Source organism: Urocitellus parryii, chromosome 12 (assembly GCF_045843805.1).
Source record: "Urocitellus parryii isolate mUroPar1 chromosome 12, mUroPar1.hap1, whole genome shotgun sequence".
NCBI lineage: Eukaryota > Metazoa > Chordata > Mammalia > Rodentia > Sciuridae > Urocitellus > Urocitellus parryii.
In genome coordinates, this window is record NC_135542.1 from 11,687,722 (window position 1) to 11,698,762 (window position 11,041).

Here is an 11,041-nt window from a genome sequence, read left to right on the forward strand (position 1 = left end):
TGTTTGGTGGGTAAGGTTCTTTTTTTTTTTTTTTTTTAAAGAGAGAGAGAGAGAGTGTGTGTGTGTGTGTGTGTGTGTGTGTGAGAGAGAGAGAGAGAGAGAGAGAGAGAGAGAGAGAATTTTTAATATTTATTTTTTAGTTCTCGGCGGACACAACATCTTTGTTGGTATGTGGTGCTGAGGATCGAACCCAGGCCGCAAGCATTCCAGGCGAGTGCGCTACCGCTTGAGCCACATCCCCAGCCCCGGGTAAGGTTCTTAAATGCATTTCTGATTTGACATTTTCAGCTTACAATGGTTTTATCAGGACATAATCCTATTGTAAGTAGAAGTGTATGTGTGTGTGTTTGTGTATGAGTGTGTGAGTGTACATGTGTGTGTGTGAGTGTGCATGTGTATGTATGTCATAGGATTTGGCTGTAAGATGCTCCCCAAAAGCTCATGTATGAGACAATGCAAGAAAGTTTAGAGGTGAAATGATGGCATTATGAGAGCCTTAACTAATCAGTGCATTAATCCACTTGACTGGATTAATTGGGTGTTGACCACAGACTGGTAGGGTGCGGCTAGAAGAGCTGGGTCACAGAGGCATGCCTTTGGGGTTTCTATTTGTTCTTGGTGAGAGGAGAAGGCTCTCTCTCTTCTTCTTGGTGCCATATCCTGAGCTGCTTTCTTCCACCACACCTTTCTGCCATGATGTTCTTGCTCATCTCAGGCCCAAGCAATGGAGCTAGCCATCTACGAACTGAGACCTCTGAAATCATGAGCCCCCCAAATAGACTTTTCCTATTCTAATTTTCTTGTCAGGTCTTTTTGGTCACAGCAGCTAGAAAGATGACTAAAAGAGCATGCAAGTGTGTGTATATACATTGGTTTTGTTTCTCTGAGGGACCCTGACTGATACACGAATATACCACCTCATAGTGATTTTATTTTTGATGGTACCAGGGATTGAACCCAGGGCTCTTAACCACTGAGTGACATCCCAGCCCTTTTTATTTTTTATTTTGAGATAGGGTCTCACTCAGTTACTTGAGGCCAGCTTTGAACTTGTGATCCTCCTGCCTCAGCCTCCCAAGCCGCTGGGATGACAGGTGTGCACCACTGTGCCTGGCCCAACAGTGATTTCCGATGTCATGTTATAAGAACAATAACTCATTTGTCTGTTCTCACACATTTTCTTCTGGAGAGACACTGTGTTTTCCAATGTATAATGTCCCCTGAACTTCAGAAACAGGAGGTCAAATCAAAGTCAGCAAGAAAATGTGCTCACTCAGAGGTAAAGTCACTTGCAGTTCAGACCGCACAGTGGGGCCATAGGAGCCAGAGGGCGTTCTGGGGAGAATGTCACAATGAGGTGACTTCCACTTTAAAACCAGAATCAGGAAGAAGCCCGGGTGTTTCATTTGATTTGGGAATCGCCTCTGTGGTTCTCAGCCTGTTTAAGGTGGGCCTCGAGCTCAGGAGGAGAGCTATGGGGAGAGAATCAGGATGCCCCTCTCTGCCCTCTGCCAACACACACACACACACACACACACACGCACACACAAATGTGGTTAACTGTTGTGCTCCAGGATTGTTGTTTCAAGGCCTCTGAAGTCACCTCTGTCTATAAAACACGGGAGCCCAGGTGGTTACGAACCTTCTCATGACAAGCTTTTAGATTTGTCAAAAATCAAACCACAGCCCTGTGCCGTGCTGGAGGAGCCTGCCCCCTACCCCGCCACCCAGAGCCTCTAATTGCTTCCTCCATGGCCCGCAGGGCAGTGCCCAGTGCCAGGCTGGGTGAGACAGAAGGGCAGACCAGGTATCTGGAGCTCCTCAGTCTCCCAGAGCCATTCTCATTCCCAAGGTGCTCTGCAGCCACCTTGATGTAGAACGAATTATCCAGCTTAAAAAAGAACAGGTACAGATATTTTTTTCTGTTTGATCTGAATAGCTGATACCTGGTTCCAGGAGCCTGACATGTTCTGCTGTGCTTGGCACCTCGCACAGCCCCAGATTGCAAATCTGGAATGAACGTTCTTTCCTGTCACCAATGTTGTAACTCCCCAGAAGGATCCTGGACTTTCTCCAGGAGGCCCGAAGCCAGCAGCTGAATCCCAAAGTCCCTACCTCCCCTTCTTCCCTGCAGGGGACGGTGGGCACCTTGCTGTATGTAGCCAAGCTGTAAATGAGCGCACAATATAAAAATAATAATAAATTGAACTCAGTGGGAGAGAAGTGGGTGGTGTTGGGCCTGTGTTTACCCAAGGTGGGTCTGGGAAAAACTTCATGGACTGGTCAGGCTTTTGAGATCTGTTTTAAATGTGGCTGGAAAAGGTGAGAACAAACTGTAGGAAGAACTGGGCACAGGTCCCTGGCACCCTCTGAAAGTCCTCATGACTCTCTGGGTACACGGCGTACAGCATCCTGGTGGGACTGGCCAGGACTCAGCCCCAGGCGCTTCCAACACCAACAACGGTTGAATCTGTGGGCTCTTTGGCTCAGAAAGCTCATCTTGCAGCATCTTCTGACACATAATTACTGAACATCCACCAAGAGCCAGCTGCTGGGTGCACTGGGGACACACAGAAGTGAGTGATGAGGACACCCCTGTCCTCGGTGGGCTCTCGGCCTGTAGGGCAGAGGATCTGGATTAGTCTTGTGAAAGACAGTGTAGGCCCCCCTCTGCAGTGTCTTAACACAGCAAATTCTGTGAAGACAGCAGAGGACCCTGCCCAGGGCAGACTGCTGTGGTCTGAATACTTACATCCTTCGAAAATTCATAGTTTGAAATCCACCTCCCAGGTGACTGTATTAAGAAATGAATCCTTCCGAGGTGATGGGGCCATGAGACTAAAGTCCTCACAAATGGCATCAGTGTCCTTAGACCAGGGACTCCAGAGAGCTCTTTCACCCCTTCCACATGTAAGGGTCCAGTTAGAGGGTTCAGAAAGTGAACCCTCACCAGACACCGAATCTGGTAGTGCCTCGATCTTGAACTACACAACGGTTGAGAAACTAAATTTTTGTGGTTGATAAGCCACATAGTTTATGGTATTCTGTTACAGCAGTCTGGAAGGATCCAAGACTCAGGGAGACTGAGAAATTGACACCAACCTTGAATCTCAAATCACAGTGAGAGTGAGCTGGGGGGAGGTCCATTATGGGAGAGAATTTCAGGAGTTCAAAATTTATCCTGACATCTATTAAAAATCACAAATTTTTTTTAATCTCTAGGACATTACAATCATCCATATGCTAACAACTCCCAACTTCACATCTCCATCCCAGTCCTCAGATCTGATATCATCTGCCTCCTGAGATCTCTAGGTGTCCGTCCAGTAGGCACCTGCCCCATCTAGACAACTGTCCCACCCCACCCCATGCATCTGCTCCCCCTGTGACCGTGAACCCACAGTTTGGAGATGAGACTGGATTCCCCGCTGGCAGGTGAGAGGAGTTTCTCCTGCACTGATGGCAGGTGGGGTCTGCCTAAGGTAGCAGGCAGGAGCTGGGGGGGAATGGGGGGTGCTGCAGCTCTTAATGGCAGCCCCACCCTCAGTGTTACAGCAGACCCCAGCAGCTCATCTTTGATTTCTCCTTTCCAGGTTCTTGTCTTGTGAATTGGAAGAATGAAATCCACAGACCAGGATGAGTGAGTGTAAGGGTAGGATTTACTGAAGAACAGGAACAGGACTCTTGCCATGCAAGAGAGCACCCCTTAGCAGGGGTCCACCCAAGTGCTAGTCTAGGGGTTTAATAGCACTCAGTTCACTGCTATTGGCTCAAACTTAATTAGAGTTTGAAAAAAGCACCAGTGCTCTTGGCCCAAATTTATGCTAATTAGGGCTTGAAATGTACTAATGCTATTGGTTAATTCTTGAGTCCCAACTTTCATTCAAGTCTGCCCGATTCCATTTTCCTTGGCAGGTCGGATGGGGCTGCAGCCTTGCATGGAGCAGGCCTTGGCTGCAGGCATCCACACCGCGTCAGGCCTGGCTGCGGGAGGATGACAGGTGAGCGAGCCCTCCAGGCGCTGGCTCTCTGTGCTAACCTGGTGGGCTCCACTTGGCCTTGGGCAGCTGCTCCACCTCTCCACTGCCATTCCTGAAGGTGTGGAGGGGGAGGGGAATAGAAAGCCTCAGGATGGGGGCTGGTTGCCAGCAGCAGGAACCACGAAAATACAGGGTTAGCACTTTCAGGCCCACCTGGGGGTGGAGGGCAAGGACTTCATCTATCCTGCCCAAGTAACGGAACCTCCATGAAATGCCTTTGGGAGAGTATCCCCCAGTGCCAGGGTTTGGAGAGTTTCCAGGTGGGAGAACACACTGAGGTGCTGGTAGGGTGGCCCATCTGGGGAGGGCAGGCCAGCTCCAGAACCCCCACCCCAAAACCCTTGCTACCCCACGGGATAGGTTCCAGGACCCCTCCTCTGCCCGTGGATTCCAAAATCCACAGATGCTCAAGTCTATGCATATAACCCTGGCCCGACCTCGTGGGCACTTTAACCGCCTCTAGGTTACTTAAAACACCGAGTACAAGGTGAATGCTGTGTCGATAGTTGTAATAGATTGTTAGGGGAAATAATGACAAGAAAAATATCTGGACACGTTCCGTACAGACACAGCCCCTGCGGTCCTCACCGCCTGGTACACGAAGGAGACACCTAGGTGGACAAGCTCCCACAAGTGCCAGAGAGGGCTGGAGGGTTTGAGGTGATGGGAGGCCACAGTTATAGGGTCCACACTTCACGTCCATCATGGGGATTCAGTGTGTGGCAAACTCAAGCTTTGCCCTTTGAAACTTCCTAAAAAAATTTTAAACGAATGTTTTTGTGCTATGGTTGGTTGAATCTGTGGAACCTACAGATATGGGGGGGGCTACATGGAGCCTGCAGAGGGGGGTGTGGGAATCACCAATTGGTCGCTGATGGGCTAGGAGTGTGGAGGCCCTGTGATTTGTGACTAGACTCTGAAATAGTGGTAGTTTTGTGGGACTGAGCCCTTAACCTGGGTGATCTGATGCTAAATCCAGGTAAATAGCCTCAAAATTGGGTTGAACTGTAGGCCACCAAGATACTCAGTATTGGAAGAATTGGTGGTGGGAGAATAAAAAAAAAAAAACAACAAAAATACCTCTATACATTCAAAGTCAGAAGTTCGAACAGAAACTGTTGAAAGTCCCTATTTCATTGGTACATCTCCCCAGGTGCAGGCACCAGATACCATGAATCACCCCTCACCCTGATAAACCTGGCCTAATTCCCTCTTAAGATTGGGAGCCATCTTGTCACAAAGGCATGAAAAGTTACTTTCAGCTTTACTATAAACTACTGTGATTTCTAAACTTGCTTGGAATGCCTGCCCGTGCCTTGAACTCACCCATGCCTGGTTTTCCCTGAGAAGATAACAACCCTCTCTGAAACCTGAGTGGCACCTCATAAATTCTGATGTTGGGATCTAAATTCACTTCCTAAGTGCTGAACCATTTAGACCATTAACCTACTGCCTGCCTTTGTATTTTGTTTGTCAAAGTCCTGTTATCTGTAAGTTCTCAAGACACCCCCCTTTTGCAACTTTTTTGTGCTATAAAACTGCTCTCCTAGAGAGCCGGGATACTGTCTTCTAACCCATGGATTTCGGGAGAGGGACAGTCCCGGCTGGTCGGAATAACAAGCTTGCTTTAATTTGATTAAATTGGAGTCGGTGGTCTTGTCTTTGTGTTGTGGTTTCACAACCCTCCACATCCAGCAATGCCCGAGGCAATAGAGTCCACAAGCACAAAGGAGGGTAAACACACTCACTCTCTGTCCACCTCCCCTCTCACTGACCTGGTTCCAGCCTGGTGCAGCTGGATCACTTTGGTAGCCTTCTTGAAGCTGTGTCTGCAGTGTTTAAAACAGGCATTTTGAAAAGATGGGTTTCTGGGCACCCGGCAGTGAGAACAGAAATGTGGGACTTTTCCAGGGACCCACTCCTTCACTCCTATGTGGGTGTCATGATGTACAGTGTGCCCCTGCTCCAGGCAGAAACCCAGGAGAGTCTGGGGTGCGAGAACCAAGGCTCATCCTACCAAGGAGATGAGAGTGGGCCCGGAGAGTGCTGGCATGGCCAGAGGGTGTGGAGGGAGAGGAGGCCAAGCCGGAACTCTGATGGGTGGATGGAGGGGAGGGATTGAGGGAGGACCGTGAACCAGGGGCAGGGAGGGGAAGTCTGTCTCTGCAGGGCTGTGGGAGTCAGAGGAGCCTCGGGTCACCAGGAGGACAAGGCCAAGGTCAGCAACAAGGAGATGAGAGATTTCCTAGGTAGAAGCCAGACTGGCATGTGGAGATGGCAAGGGAAGTGAAGAAGGAGGGCAGGGAGGGGTGTCACCAGCTAGCACAGGAATTTTTTGAGCCAAGGTACCCATCGCCACCAGCTAAAAATTAAAGGATGGAGACTTACAAATAATATTTAAAAACAAAGTAATAGATACTAAAAACTCATCTTCCTACTTGGCTACATTTTGCTAGTAGCTCCAGTCAGGGTTATCGCGGTCCATTGCATCTACGTGGTGGGAATGACCCATAATGCAGCTCATCTGTGGGTCTCTTCCAATCCTTGTCTAGTGCTGGCTCAAGAGTAACTTGAACCTGGCTGTATTTACACTGTGGAAATCAGCAAATTGCACAATTCAGAACTTTTTATCTAAAAAAGTTATTACTAGGAAGCCAGTTGTTAAGCATCTACCAGCCCACCCCTGAAGGAGCGAGATGGCACACTTCCATAGAGAGAGAGCAACGTTGTTCTCCCAGCAAACAGAAGGAAAAAAAGGAAGTTTTTTTCTGATGACTTCTATTTCTCTCTTACGTTGAGGCTAAAGTGTGCAAGAGCCAGCGAAGAAGGCAGCACTGCGGGCTAGATCTGAAGATGCAAGAGAGGATCCGACACGGTCCTGGCCCTCATCTTCCTGCTTTCCCATGAGGGAGACCCTCGCTAAGGGGCCCTGTGGTAGGAAGAAGCTGTTGTGTTCTAATCCACATCAGTGCTTCCCAAACTTCCGTCTGCTTACCTATCACCTTGGGAGGGTGTTGGACTCCTGGTTCTGAGTCGGTGGGTCTGGGGTAAGACTTGGGGTTTCTAACCAAGTTGCAGGTAATGCTGAGACTGCGATCCAGGATGTCAGAGAGGTGCAGTCCTTAGGGGCCATGAGAGGCTGGGCTGGCCTGCACCTCAGGCCTAACCCTTGTCAGGGGCAACGGGTGAGGATGGTGCTGGAGAAGTAGTCGGAGCATGCTCAGTCGGGGCCTTAGGGTACAAAAAGAAGCTTGGATATTATTCTAGTGCCATGCGGGGGTCGGTTGAAGGATTTTATGCAGCCTGGGGGTGGGAGTGGCTTTTATGATCTGCTTTTCCTTTCAAATCACTCTGGCTGCTGCTTGGGTAGGCAAAGTGACAATGGGGGGACCTCCTGGGAAGCTGTCATGCCAACCTCAGCCAGAGATGACTGAGACTGGTCAGCAGGGTGACCCAGGAGATGGAGAGAAGTGGGCAGATTCCAGATGTGCTTTGAAAACGGATCTGAAAGACTCACTAGTGGGCTGGGCATGGGGAGGGAGGCTCAGGAGGAGTGAGGGGGGCCCCTGGGGGCTTGGTCCTGAATAAGTGAAGGTTTCATGTGGCCCTGTACTGAGCTAGAAGAGGAGGTGAGGGGCAGGTGGAGATGTCCGAGAGAGTTCCACAGGAGTCTGGGTTCAGAGGAGGGTCTTGGCTCCAAACGGGGAGCTGTCCACAGGCCCATCTTTGGGGAGGGTAGAGATAGGGAAGAGTGGAGTCCCTAGGAGGGGTCCTGAGGGACGCTTTAGTTAGGGACTCTGTAGAAAGAACAAGAGCTGGGAGCCGGAGGCTGTAGTCATGTGTCCCTCCCTGTGACTTAAGATAGGGGCATCGCCGCAGGGCTGACCACTCAAATAGTTGACATCTTGCTTCTTCTTCTTCTTCTTTTTTTTCTTTTTTATTTCTGGCAACATGGAATCACTTTAAAAGAGAAGAGAGGGGGTCAGCTGAGGTCGTGGCTCAGTGGTGTCCACGGTGTTCCTGTGAACCTATCGCTCCAATAATTTATTCATCGTGTCCCACATGATGATATTCCCATTATATGTTTTATTACTATTTTTATTTTTATGATCACATTAGATATTTTTTTTTACACAGGGGAGCCTTGGGGGACATGTTTGTTGATTAGTTTATAACTGAAAATGAATATTTTATACAGGAACATTTTGAACAGACACAGAATAACTCTTTACCTTGTTTCTTCTTAGGCTAAAATTGTATTATCTCTGTTCCTTGGGCTTCTGAGCACTGTGCAAACGAGGCCTAAGCAATGAGCACCATCAATTATTAATGACCATCCATGAGCACAGAGCTGCTTCTACCCTGAGTGCGTTTCATCACTGGGGATCAGGACCAGGGCTTCTGCTCCTTCCTGGATCTACGGTGCAAAACAGAGCCTGGTGGGACACCAGGGCATCCTGGAACCACAGCTACGGCCCCTGGCCTGCAGCTACCCAAGAAGGGGCACCCTAGGCTTTGGACACCCTCTTAGATTATAGGATCAGCCCATCATCCAAGAAGTTGCTGGCAGGGGCCTGGGATGCTCATGTTCTCCATGAGCTGGGGAAGGAGGCTATGCTTGGAGTTTGTCCCTCTTGCCATCTCTTAGGCTGCATTGTGTCCCCCTGCCACTCATATGTGGAAACCCCAAGGCCCAGTAGCTCACAATGGGGCCATATTTGCAAACTGAGCCTTGGAAAAGGTGATTGAGTTAAAATGAGGTGGACGTTAATCCAAGATGACTGGTGTCCTTAGAAGAAGAAATGCAGACTTATTATCTTCCCCACCTCAACCCCGCCTTGTTGTGAGTCAGCATCCACATATCAGAGAGTACATTCGACCTTTGGTTTCATGGGACTGGCTTACTTCACTTAGCATGATAGTCTCCAGCTCCATCCATTTACCGGCAAATGCCATAATTCCATTCTTCTTTACAGCTGACTAATATCCCATTGTGCGTCTATAGCACATTTTCTTTACCTGGTCATCTTTTGTAATGAAGGGAAGGGAGGGGGAGGGGAATAGAAAGGACAGTAGAATAAATCAGACCTCACTTTCCTATCTCTGCATTTGAATACACGACCAGGGTAACTCTGCATCACATACAACCACAAGAATAGGAACCTAATTAGAAGAAGTCATACTTCACGTATGTATACTATGCCAAAACACATTCTACCGTCATGTATATCTAAAAAGGGGAAGAAAAAAAAAAAAACCAAGAAATGCAGACAGACACGTGCAGAAGGAAAGCCACGTGAGACAAGAGGCCAGGACAGAGGACTGGGGACAGACCAGCCTACGACACCTCAGCCGTCCCACTTCCAGATCACATTTCTGTGGTTGAAGCTGGCCCGTCTCAACCCTTTCACGGTCTGTCCCTCCACCTGGCCTCCTTCCAAGGAGCCCTGCCAGGCTGGCCCTTGTGCGGATCTCATGCCTTTTAAACTATGATCTGAGAAGCCCTGTGGCGGAGAGGGCTGGCGGGAGCCACTAGACAGCTTCACGATCCTCTGATCACAAGACGAGATGCCCAGTGGGAGGAACTTGGCCATCTTGAGCAGGAGGAACAGGACACGTTGTCCTGACCCTCTGACCCAAGGCACCCTGCCCTGTCCCCGGGGTGTGTCTCCAAGGCCATTCCTTAGCCTCTCAGGGCACACCCAGACTGTCTCCTGAGCCTGGATGACCCCAGACTAATTAAAGAAAGAAACTGTCCTCTTTTTCTTGCAGTAACAGGAACTGGGAACATCATGGGGGCGGTGGGATGAGAGAGGGGCTAGGCAGAGAGACCTCTGGCCCTGCTGGCCCATGCCGGCACAGGACAAAGTGTTCTGATTTGTTTAAGAAAATATTGCACCTGTGTGGATGGAAAGGGCCCAGGGGGCAGCGGGAGGGGGAGCTGTGGCAGGTACGGCCTGTGGGAAAACCCGTTTCAGGAAGGGGTCTGCCTCTTGGAGTTTCCTCCCTCCTGTGCCCTCGGCCAGGGAAAGGCCCTGAAACCCACTCTGTTGAGCCCACCCCTTCACCCAAGGCAAACCCAGTCATCAGAGGCTCCTGGCAGCCTTGTCACATCGGCCTGTCGGGGGAGGCAGGGATGGAGGAAGAGGTCCAGATGGTTTTAAGAGCGAGAGGAAGACTCTATTGCAGGAGACCCATGGCTCAGCTGCTGTGCCCTGCGGGGACTGCAGCAGCTGGCCGAGGTCCTCCTCATCCCAAGGAAGGGTCTGCCCCCATCCTGCCCGTGGAGACCCCCGGCTCTGAATTCACCCCGCTCAGAGGACTTTTATTTATTTTTGGTACTGGGGATTGAACCGGGGCACTTAACCCTGGGTTCACATCCTCAGGACCTTTTTATGTTTTCATTTTGAGACAGGGTCTCGCTGAGTTGCTTAGGGCCTCACTAAGTTGCTGAGGCTGGCTTTGAACTCATCATCCTCCTGCCTCAGCCTCCGGAGCCACTGGGTTTACAGGTGTGCACCACGGCCTCCAGCACACAGGGGACTCTTGATCACCTATTCAGAGGGACCTTGGAGACCAGGGGACAGGTGGAGCCAAGCCGAGAGAGTACTGGGCTTCCTCACATCCCGAGGACCAGCCTGACCTCTGGCCTGGCTCCTCAGGGTTCACCTGTCTTTGCTCAGTCCCCCAAGGCCTTCATCCTCTTCCTCTCTTCTCTGCTATAGAAACTGGGGGAAGAGAAGTCAGAGAAACATTGGAAATTCAGGCACCTGCCATCTTCCCATGGCTAACAGCTGCTAATCACAATTCTGACAAACATAAACCAGAGATAGACGTAAGCAAAAAAAAAAAAAAAAAAATTAAAGCAGTATTCTAAGTATGAATTCTCAGGTAGGAAGGTTAGAAGAGCCAGAGACACCTCCTCAGTACCCCTCAAATCACCCCCCAAAAGCCAACTTCCTCCTTGAAGCTAAGACTGCCCTCTTAATTTATCCAGCACC